Genomic DNA, 12,018 nt, shown 5'->3' with positions numbered 1-12,018 from the left:
CATTTACTAAATCTCATCCACTTTGCTGCTACTGTAAATGTCGCGGAATTTCCACACACATTTCTGTTGCGGAAATTCTGCAGTGCTTACGCTATGTAGGAACCCGGCCTTAAAGGTTTTTTCCCATAATCAATATCTATCACCTATCCACAGGATAGGTGATAAATATCTGATCAGTGGGGGTCTGACCCTTGGGACCCCCCACCGATCATGAGAATGGCCTTACCTTGCCATTCCTGTGAGCCCTGTATGAATGGAGCGGTACTGTGCATGTTCGGCCACCACTTGATTCATTTCTATGGGGCTGCTGAATATGGCGCTCGGTAGCCCCATAGAAATGAATGTAGTGGAGGCCGAGCATGCGCAGTACCGCTCCATTCATACGGGCTCACAGGATGGGCAAGGTAAGCTCGTGATCGGTGGGGGTCCCAGCGGTTGAACCACCACCAATCAGATATTTATCACCTATCCACAGGATAATTATTGATAATGGGAAAACCCCTTTAAGCCCCCTCTACACATGGCAGATTTTGTGCTTGCTGCAGAAACAACCCCATCTAGATGAATGGAACTAATTTTTAGTTGCATAAATCTCTGCAGTGTATATAAATGCAAAAAAACCAAGGTCTGAACATGTGGGACCCCTAGATAGTGGTAATAGGGAGTTGGTCACAGAGGATCAAGAGAAGGCAGAGTTACTAAACAGGTTCTTCAGCTCTGTATATACAACAGAAGAAAGAGCAGCTGATGTAGCTGGTGCCAGTGCTGTTAACATATCAGTTGATATACTAAATTGGATGAATATGTACACAAGGCCCCGGGACCAGATGGGTTACACCCTAGAGCTCTTAAAGAGTTTAGTTCAGTTATTTCTGTCCCCCTCTTCATAATATTCAGTGATTCTCTAGTATACTGCCAAGGGACTGGCGCAGGGCAAATGTGGTGCCTATTTTCACAAAGGGCTCTAGGTCTTCCCCGGGTAATTATAGACCAGTAAGCTTAACCCCTTAAGGACGCAGACTAGTTTAGGCCTTAAGGCTCAGAGCCCATTTTTCAAATCTGACATATTTCACTTTATATGGTAATAACATCGGAATGCTTAAACCTATCCAAGCGATTCTGAGATTGTTTTCTCATGACACATTGGGCTTCATGTTCGTGGTAAAATTTGGTCGATATATTCAGTGTTTATTGGTGAAAAATTTCAAAATTTTGAGAAAATTTTGAAAAAATAGAATTTTTCTGAATTTAAATGCATCTGCTTGTAAAACAGACGGTTATACCACCAAAAATAGTTACGAGTTCACATTTTCCATATGTCTACTTTAGATTGTCATCGTTTTTTTGAACATTCTTTTATTTTTCTTGGACGTTACAAGGCTTAGAACATAAACAGCACTTTCTCATATTTTTAATAAAATTTCAAATGCCTTTTTTTTAAGGTACCTGTTCGGTTCCGAAGTGGCTTTGAGGGGCCTATGTATTAGAAACCCGATAAGACACCCCATTTTAAAAACTAGACCCCTCAAAGTATTCAAAACAGCATTTAGAAAGTTTTTTAACCCTTCCGGCATTTCACAGGAATTAGGCTGGGTTCACACAACCTATTTTCAGGCGTAAACGAGGCGTATTATGCCTCGATTTACGCCTGAAAATAGAGCTACAATACGTCGGCAAACATCTGCCCATTCATTTGAATGGGTTTGCCGACATACTGTGCAGACGACCTGTAATTTACGCGTCGTCGTTTGACAGCTGTCAAATGACGACGCGTAAATTGACTACCTCGGCAAAGAAGTGCAGGGCACTTCTTTGCAACGTAATTTGAGCCGTTCTTCATTGAAGTCAATGAAGAGCAGCTCAAGATTTACGAGCGTCACAGACGCCTCGCATAATGCGGGGAGGAGCTTTTATGTCTGAAACGAGGCAGCTGTTTTCTCCTGAAAACATTCTGTCTTTTCAGACGTAAAAGCCTATCATCGTGTGCACATACCCTTAAAGAAAAGTGGAGGTGAAATTTGCAAATTTCATTTTTCTTGCTGAATTTCAATTATATAAAAAAAAAAATCTGTAACACAGAAGGTTTTACAAGAGAAGTACTACTAAATATGTATTGTTCAGATTCTGTAGTTTTTAGAAATGTCCCACATGTGGCTCTAGTGCGCTCGTGGACTAAAACACAAGCCCCAGAAGCAAAGAAGCACCTAGTGCATTTTGAGGCCTCTTTTTTTATTAGAATATATTTTAGGCAGCATGCTAGGTTTGAAGAGATGTTGAGGTGCCAAAACAGTAGGAATCCCCCAATAGTGACCCCATTTTGGAAACTACACCCCTCAAGGAATTCATTTATGGTTTTTGTTATCATTTTGACCGCACAGTTTTTTCACAGCACCTATTTGAATTGGGCTGTGAAATTTAAAAAAATGAAATTTTTTCCAATAAGATGTCATTTTTGATAAAAATTTCTTATTTTCACAGGGAAAAAAATACCCCATTTTGTTGCCCAATTTGTCCTTAGTGCAGCAATACCCCATTTGTGGTGATAAACTGCAGTTTGGGCCCATGGGAGGGCTCAGAAGGAAAGGAGCGCTATTTGTTCTTTGGAGTCCAGATTTTGCTGGATTGGTTTTCGGGTGCCATGTCGCATTTGCAGAGCCCCAGAGCTATCAAAGCAATGGAAACCCACCAGAAGTGACCCCATTTTGGAAACAACACCCCTCAAGGAATTCATTTATGGGTGTTGTGACCATTTCGACCCCATAGTTTTTAGACAGAACTTATTTGAATTGGGTGAGAATTAAAACAAAATTAATTTTTTCCAATAATATGTCGTTTTGGCTGAAAATTTCTTATTTTCACAAGAAATAAAATACCCCATTCTGTTGCGCAATTTGTCCTGAGTGCGGCAATACCCCATTTGTGGTGATAAACTGCCGTTTGGGCCCATGGGAGAGCTCAGAAGGAAAGGACCACCATTTGGCCTACTGGGGATTTTCTGGTGCGAAGTCATGTATGCAGAAGCCCCTGAGGTACCAGTACAGTTGAAACCCGCAAGAAGTGACCCCGTTTTAAAAACTACACCCTTATGGCATTCATCTAGAGGTATAGTGAGCATTTTGACCGGAGACATACACCCCATAAACTGTAATGTGGCTTCTCACGGGTACGGCAATACCCTACATGTGGCTGTTATCAGCTGTCTGGGCACGCAGCAGGGCTCAGAAGGGAAAGATGAGGGGGATTAGCTGTGCGGAGTGCATCAGGGTAAGTAAAACTGGGGTAGATTAAAAATCAAGGGATGTATGATACATTTTAAAACAGTCTTTCATACAGAGCTCTGGTTTTTCGGGACACGTGTCACATTGATATGTTGTGTCCTTCCTTATCCCCCTCTTATAGCAGACTTTGCACCTCTTTTGACTTTTTCCCTTCTTGCCAGTTTGGGGAACTTCTCCTGGAAAGTGTTGCCCTGGTACGATGAGTGTGGCCCCGCTTCCAGAAGTACTGGGTGCCCCCCCTTTCTGGTCCCTAATGATTAGGTTCTTGATAACCACATCTTGAAATTCCAGGAAAGTTCCCCTCTGGCCTGTACATCGACGTAGCACATATGCATTGTACAATGCCATCTGTATGATGTGCACGGCCAGCTTCTTATACCACACCGCATGGCGCTGTAGGGCTTCAGGACTTGATCTGATAAGTCCACCCCTCCCATGTACCTTTTGTAGTCCAGGATGCAGTCTGATTTGGGGGTCTCTGTACTGGTACCTCGTACAGGTACATGTGTACTGATGTGGCATCTCTCTTGTCCTTGTACTTGACACACAATATGTTGCTGCTAGAATGTGCCCTGCTCTCACCCCTTCTGTTAGGGATCTGCCATGTACTTCATCTAGCTATACTCCTGGGATTAATCAATCCACACCTGAGGCCAGACCTGTTCGACTGACACCATCTCCCACCAACCAGGGTGGCAGGCTCAGGAGTGGGAGAGCCTATCGCGGCCTGGTCTCTCGGAGTTAGCTCCGCCCCCTGCCCTTTATTACCTGCCCTGTGCTCTCCCTCAGTGCTTGTAATTCTTTTGGATTCCTGGCCCCACTGCTGCTTGCTCCAGCCTGCTTCTGCCGTGCTTCTGCCTTGCTGCAGTTCTGCTTGACCTGCTTTGCTTGCCCTGGCTTGCTTCTGTCTCCGTGCCCGCTCGGGTGTACTCCTTCGTCCTGGTCCTGACTGTTCGTTCGCCGCCCCGTTTCCTCGTGGCGTTCCGTGGCTACTGCCCCTTCCCTTGCGTGTTCCCTGTTTGTCTTCCTGTGCACTTAGCCAGCGTAGGGACCGCCGCCCAGTTGTACCTCGTCGCCTAGGGCGGGTCGTTGCAAGTAGGCAGGGACAGGGCGGTGGGTAGATTAGGGCTCACTTTCCCTTCACCTCCTTCCTGCCATTACATAATTACAAGCCTTTACCTAGTCTACCATTTCTCCTACGCTGACGCTATCATGGACCCCCTTGAGACCCTGACCCAGCAGATGCAGGGCCTCTCCCTACAGGTCCAGGCCCTGGCCCAAAGGGTCAATCAGGGTGACGCTGCTTTAGTAGTACCCCTCACCTCACCTCTAGAACCCGACCTCAAGTTACCTGACCGGTTTTCAGGGGACCGTAAGACGTTTCTCTCCTTCCGGGAGAGTTGCAGACTGTATTTCCGCCTAAAGCCCCACTCCTCAGGTTCCGAGAACCAGCGGGTGGGTATCATCATATCCCGACTGCAGGAAGGGCCCCAAGAGTGGGCCTTCTCCTTGGCTCCTGACGCCCCTGAACTTTCCTCTGTTGATCGTTTTTTCTCTGCCCTCGGACTCATTTACGACGAGACTGACAGGACTGCTTTAGCCGAGAGTCAGCTGGTGACCTTACGTCAGGGTAGGAGACCGGTTGAGGAATACTGTTCTGATTTTAGGAAGTGGTGCGTAGCTTCTCAGTGGAACGATCCGGCCCTAAGGTGCCAGTTTAGGTTAGGATTATCTGACGCCCTGAAGGATCTGCTGGTTAGCTACCCCTCGCCTGACTCCCTTGACCAGGGTATGGCCCTAGCAGTACGACTTGACCGACGTCTCAGGGAACGTCAGCTAGAACGCTTCAGTGTGCTCCCCTCTGACTTTTCTGCGATTCCCCCCGAGGTCCCGTCTCCTCGCCCCTCCACGGAGGACTAGGAGGTACCTATGCAACTCGGGGCCTCCATGTCCCCTCGACAACGTAGGGAGTTTCGCAGAATGAATGGTCTCTGCTTCTACTGTGGGGACGACAAGCATCTACTGAACACCTGTCCCAGGCGCAAGAATAAGAAGCCGGAAAACTTCCGCGCCTAAGTGATCATCGGGGAGGTCACTTGGGCGCACAGGTATTTCCCGTTAATGTGAAACGCAATAAAATTTTGCTTCCCTTTCAGGTCTCGTTTGCTGGCCGGTCTGCCACGGGCAGTGCTTTCGTGGATTCTAGCTCATCTGCTAATATCATGTCTGTGGAATTTGCTATGTCTCTAAAGATGCCTTGTATTGATTTACCTTATCCTATCCCTGTAGTAGGTATCGACTCAACCCCCCTTGCTAATGGTTATTTTACTCAGCATACTCCTGTTTTTGAACTCCTGGTTGGCTCCATGCATTTGGAGCAGTGCTCTGTACTGGTGATGCAGGGATTATCGTCTGATCTGGTTTTAGGCCTTCCCTGGTTGCAGTTGCATAATCCCACATTTGATTGGAATACTGGGGATCTCACCAAATGGGGTAATGAATGTCTTATGTCATGTCTTTCTGTTAACTCTATTTCTCCCCGGGAGGAGGTAAACACGCTTCCTGAGTTTGTTCAGGACTTCGCCGATGTGTTTTCCAAGGAGGCCTCCGAGGTGTTGCCCCCCCATAGAGATTACGATTGCGCTATCGATTTGGTGCCTGGTGCCAAGCTTCCTAAGGGTAGGATATTTAATCTTTCATGTCCTGAACGTGAAGCGATGAGGGTGTATATCCAAGAATGCCTGGCCAAGGGTTTCATTCGCCCCTCGACTTCTCCTGTAGGTGCTGGCTTCTTCTTCGTGGGGAAGAAGGATGGTGGTCTTAGGCCGTGCATTGATTATCGTAACCTGAATAAGGTCACCGTAAGGAACCAGTACCCACTTCCTTTGATTCCGGATCTTTTTAATCAGGTTCAGGGAGCCCAATGGTTTTCTAAGTTCGATCTACGTCGGGCATATAACCTTATCCGCATCAAAGAGGGGGATGAGTGGAAAACTGCGTTCAACACACCCGAGGGTCATTTCGAATACCTGGTCATGCCCTTTGGGTTGTGTAATGCCCCTGCTGTCTTCCAGAATTTTATTAATGAAATCCTGAGAGAGTACCTGGGTAATTTTCTTGTTGTGTACCTTGATGACATACTGGTGTTTTCCAAGGACTGGTCCTCCCACGTGGAGCATGTCAGGAAGGTGCTCCAGGTCCTTCGGGAGAATAATCTGTTTGCTAAGACTGAAAAATGTGTCTTTGGGGTACAGGAGATACCATTTTTAGGGCAAATCCTCACTCCTCATGAATTCCGCATGGACCCTGCCAAGGTTCAAGCTGTGGCGGAATGGGTCCAACCTGCCTCCCTTAAGGCGTTACAGTGTTTTTTAGGGTTCGCCAACTATTACAGGAGATTTATTGCCAACTTCTCGGTCGTCGCTAAGCCTCTTACGGACCTTACCCGCAAGGGTGCCGATGTCCTCCATTGGCCCCCTGAGGCCGTCCAGGCCTTTGAGACTCTCAAGAAGTGCTTTATCTCGGCCCCCGTGCTGATTCAGCCCAACCAAGAGGAGCCATTTATTGTGGAGGTTGACGCTTCCGAGGTGGGAGTGGGGGCCGTCTTGTCCCAGGGTACCAGCTCCCTCACCCATCTCCGCCCCTGTGCTTACTTCTCTAGGAAGTTTTCGCCCACGGAGAGTAACTATGATATTGGCAACCGCGAACTTCTAGCCATTAAATGGGCTTTTGAGGAGTGGCGGCACTTCCTGGAGGGGGCCAGACACCAGGTAACGGTCCTTACGGATCACAAGAATCTGGTTTTCCTAGAATCGGCCCGGAGGCTTAATCCTAGACAAGCTCGGTGGGCACTATTCTTTACCAGATTTAATTTCTTGGTTACCTATAGGGCTGGGTCCAAGAATATTAAGGCTGACGCTCTGTCACGTAGTTTCATGGCCAATCCTCCTTCCGAGAAGGATCCCGCTTGTATTTTACCCCCTGGTATAATCGTCTCTGCCACGGATTCTGATTTAGCTTCTGATATCGCGGCTGATCAGGGTGCAGCTCCCGGGAACGTCCCTGGGGACAAACTGTTTGTTCCCCTGCAATACCGGCTGAGGGTACTCAGGGAAAACCATGACTCCGCTCTATCTGGTCATCCTGGCATCTTGGGCACCAAACACCTCATTACCAGAAACTATTGGTGGCCTGGGTTGCCTAAAGATGTTAGGGCTTACGTCGCCGCTTGTGAGGTTTGCGCTAGGTCCAAAACCCCTAGGTCCCGACCTGCGGGCCTACTACGTTCCTTGCCCATTCCCCAGAGACCTTGGACCCATATCTCCATGGATTTTATCACCGATTTGCCTCCATCTCAGGGCAAGTCGGTGGTGTGGGTGGTAGTCGACCGCTTCAGCAAGATGTGCCACTTTGTGCCCCTTAAGAAGCTACCTAACGCCAAGACGTTAGCTTCTTTGTTTGTGAAACACATCCTGCGTCTCCATGGGGCCCCAGTCAATATCGTTTCTGACAGAGGGGTACAATTTGTTTCCTTATTTTGGAGAGCTTTTTGTAAAAAGTTGGAGATTGATCTGTCCTTCTCCTCCGCCTTCCATCCCGAAACTAATGGCCAAACGGAAAGGACCAACCAATCCCTGGAACAATATTTAAGGTGTTTCATCTCTGACTGTCAATTCGATTGGGTCTCATTCCTTCCCCTTGCTGAATTTTCCCTGAATAACCGGGTCAGTAACTCGTCAGGGGTCTCCCCGTTTTTCTGTAATTTCGGGTTTAACCCAAGGTTCTCCTCCGTCTCCCCTGGTTGTTCCAATAATCCTGAGGTAGAGGAGGTTCATCGGGAACTGTGCACTGTCTGGGCCCAGGTTCAGAAGAACCTAGAGGCGTCCCAGAGCGCACAAAAGATTCAGGCGGATAGTAGACGTTCTGCTAACCCCCGGTTTGTCGTCGGGGATTTGGTCTGGTTGTCGTCCAGGAACTTGCGCCTTAAGGTGTCGTCCAGGAAGTTTGCTCCCCGATTTATTGGACCTTATAAGATCATTGAAGTCCTCAACCCTGTATCCTTCCGTCTGGAGCTCCCCCCATCCTTTCGCATACATGACGTCTTCCATGCCTCCCTCCTTAAACGCTGCTCCCCGTCCTGGTCCCCCTCGAGGATACCTCCTGTTCCCGTTCTCACCCCTGAGGGGGTGGAATTCGAGGTGGCCAAGATTATGGACAGTAGGATGGTCCAGGGCTCCCTCCAGTACCTGGTCCATTGGAGAGGATACGGGCCGGAGGAGAGGACTTGGGTACCTGCCCGTGATGTTCACGCTGGGGTATTGATCAGGAGGTTCCACCTCCTCTTCCCCACTAAACCGGGTCCCCTTAGTAAGGGTCCGGTGGCCCCTCATAAAAGGGGGAGTACTGTTAGGGATCTGCCATGTACTTCATCTAGCTATACTCCTGGGATTAATCAATCCACACCTGAGGCCAGACCTGTTCGACTGACACCATCTCCCACCAACCAGGGTGGCAGGCTCAGGAGTGGGAGAGCCTATCGCGGCCTGGTCTCTCGGAGTTAGCTCCGCCCCCTGCCCTTTATTACCTGCCCTGTGCTCTCCCTCAGTGCTTGTAATTCTTTTGGATTCCTGGCCCCACTGCTGCTTGCTCCAGCCTGCTTCTGCCGTGCTTCTGCCTTGCTGCAGTTCTGCTTGACCTGCTTTGCTTGCCCTGGCTTGCTTCTGTCTCCGTGCCCGCTCGGGTGTACTCCTTCGTCCTGGTCCTGACTGTTCGTTCGCCGCCCCGTTTCCTCGTGGCGTTCCGTGGCTACTGCCCCTTCCCTTGCGTGTTCCCTGTTTGTCTTCCTGTGCACTTAGCCAGCGTAGGGACCGCCGCCCAGTTGTACCTCGTCGCCTAGGGCGGGTCGTTGCAAGTAGGCAGGGACAGGGCGGTGGGTAGATTAGGGCTCACTTTCCCTTCACCTCCTTCCTGCCATTACACCTTCTTAGTGTTTTCCCAAGCAGAGTCTTAGGGAGGCCTCTCAGATTTCTTCTAGCAGTGCCGCATGCCGCAGTACTTCTGGAAGCAAGGCAGTTGAAGAGTGGGACGCTGGTATATAAATTATCCAGGTAGAGGTGGTAACCCTGGTCCAGCAGTGGGTGCACCAAATCCCACACAATTTTCGCATTAACTCCCAGTAAGGGGGGGGGGGGCATTCTGAAGGCTGAATACTGGTGTCCTTCCCTTCATATATCCTAAATTTGTAGGTATACCCTGATGCACTCTCGCACAGCTTATACATCTTCACGTCATACCTTGCCCTCTTACCCGGCAGGTACTGACGGAATTGAAGCCTCCCTTTAAAATCTACCAAGGCCTCATCAATAGAAATACACTTCTCGGGGGTGTATGCTTGGGAAAACCAGGCACTGAAACTGTCTAATAGGGGTCTCCGACTATATAAACGGTCAAAACTGGGTCATCTCGGGGTGGGCACGGCTCATTATCAGTATAATGTAAGAAGCTAAATATTGCCTAATTTATTTATTTTTTTAGGTTCCAGTTCAGATCTGAAGTTGCTTTGAGGGACCTATATATTAGACACCCCTATGAAACACCCAATTTTAGAAACTAGACCGCTCAAAGTATTCACAACAGCATTTAGAAAGTTTATGAACCCTTTAGGTGTTTCACTAGAATTTAGAGCATTTAACTTTTTATTTTTGTCAGAAAATCCTTTTTATACCATTTTGTTTATAACACAAAAGGTTTTATCAGAGAAACGCAACTCAATATTTATTGCCCAGATTCTGCAGTTTTGAGAAATATCCCACATGTGGCCCTAGTGCGGTAATGGACTGAAGCACCGGCCTCCGAAGCAAAGGAGCCCCTAGAGGATTTTGAGCCCTCCTTTTTATTAGGCACCATGTCCGGTTTAAGAGGTTTTGTGGTGCCAAAACAGCGGAAACCCCCCAAAAGTGACCCCATTTTGGAAATTAGACATATTGAGGAATTCAATGCTGTTTTCATGGGGTGAATGCGACTTTTTGATCAGTTTTTATTCTATTTTTAAGTGGCGTGGTAACTAAAAAACAGCAATTCTACTATTGTTTTTTTAGTCTATATTTTTTTTTTTACAGCGTTCACCGTGCGCTATAAATGACATTCACTTTATTCTACGGGGCGATACGATTACGGCGATACCAGATGTTTATAGTTTTTTTTATGTCTTATGGTGTTTGCACAATAAAAATACTTGTTGTAAATAATCATTTACTTTTTGTGTTACCATATTCTAATAGCCAGAACTTTTTTATTTTTCCATCAAGAAAGCTGTGCGAGGACTTATTTTTTGCGTAACGAACTGTAGTTTCAATCATTACCATTTTTAGTATAACAACAGTATGTGTATGTATATATATATATATATATATATATATATATATATACATGTATAAGAACAACAGTAGAAGGTAGCCTCCCACCTATCAGAATTGAGTGATAAGAGAGATATAACGGCAATAACTGTACCATGTTTGCATCAAATCAGTGCAATAGTCAGGGAGACCGCCCCCCCAGTAAAGTGAGAAGTGACACATATAAGAGCACTTTTGAAGATATGGACACACAACACATAACACCAGACAACAAAGGGAAAACACATACAGACAAAGCGCCTCAGGTAGGTAATATGATTCATTCAGAACATTCCATCCAGCCAGAGAGGTAGATCAGTACCACCCCGGAATCCAGACCACACCATCCAAGTGTGGACGAAGAGCCCTGATTTGCCCTTATCAGCGGACAGCAACTCCTCCATCCTCATAATCCCGCTCACCTCCGTTACCCATTCCGCCAGGGACGGTACAGTATGCGACTTCCAGTGACGAGGTATCACCGTTCTCGCTGCGGTCAAGAAATGTCGAAAGATCCCCTTTTTGAGGTGTGGGAGTGATCCAGGAACCATAGAAAGCAAGCCTATGGAAGCCGAGGTCGGAACCTCAGTATGGAAAAGCTTGTTGCCTAAATCAAAAATCTTCCCCCAAAAGGGACGTAGCATGGGACAGTCCCACCAAATATGCAACATAGTTCCAGGAGCCCCCCCACACCTCCAACAATCAACAGACACATCAGGGTATAGCCTATGTAACAAGGTCGGACAACGGTACCACCTGGTAAGTATTTTGTAATTCTTTTCCTGGGCAAAACAAGACATCGGTAACTTATGGGCTAAAAAGAAAGCGGTACCCCACTCTTCTTCAGAGTGTCTAACCCCCATTTCCTCGTCCCATGCGGCAGTGAAGGATAATTGAGAAAAAGAAAATTTTGGCAGAAGGATCCCATGTAGGTGGGACAACACATGAGAAGGGGCTGTGGGCAAGGACAAGTAGAGTTCCAGAGGAGTCTTATCCTGTAGTAATACCAGACAGTCACCCATGGAAGAGAGATAGGACCGCAACTGCAAATAGGACCACCAGGTTGACCGCCTCCCCGGGCAGGCAGCAGATACATCAGTCATTGGCAACATGGCACCGTCTGGAGTGAGGGTCTCAAACAAACATCCACCATTTCCTCTCTCCCAACAGAGGAATGTATCAACACCCTCCGCCGGAGGGAAAGAAGGATTATCAAATAGAGGAGTCAAGGGACCCGGGCGATGAACCAGGCCCGTAGTACCCAGGATCCGTTCCCATACCATGAGAAACTGACGTGTGAGGAAAGGTAGAGAGAGAATTTGTCTCTGAAGGACTGACAGCCACGG

Source organism: Rhinoderma darwinii, chromosome 6 (genome assembly GCF_050947455.1).
Source record: "Rhinoderma darwinii isolate aRhiDar2 chromosome 6, aRhiDar2.hap1, whole genome shotgun sequence".
Taxonomy (NCBI): domain Eukaryota; kingdom Metazoa; phylum Chordata; class Amphibia; order Anura; family Rhinodermatidae; genus Rhinoderma; species Rhinoderma darwinii.
This window is presented reverse-complemented; position numbering follows the sequence as displayed.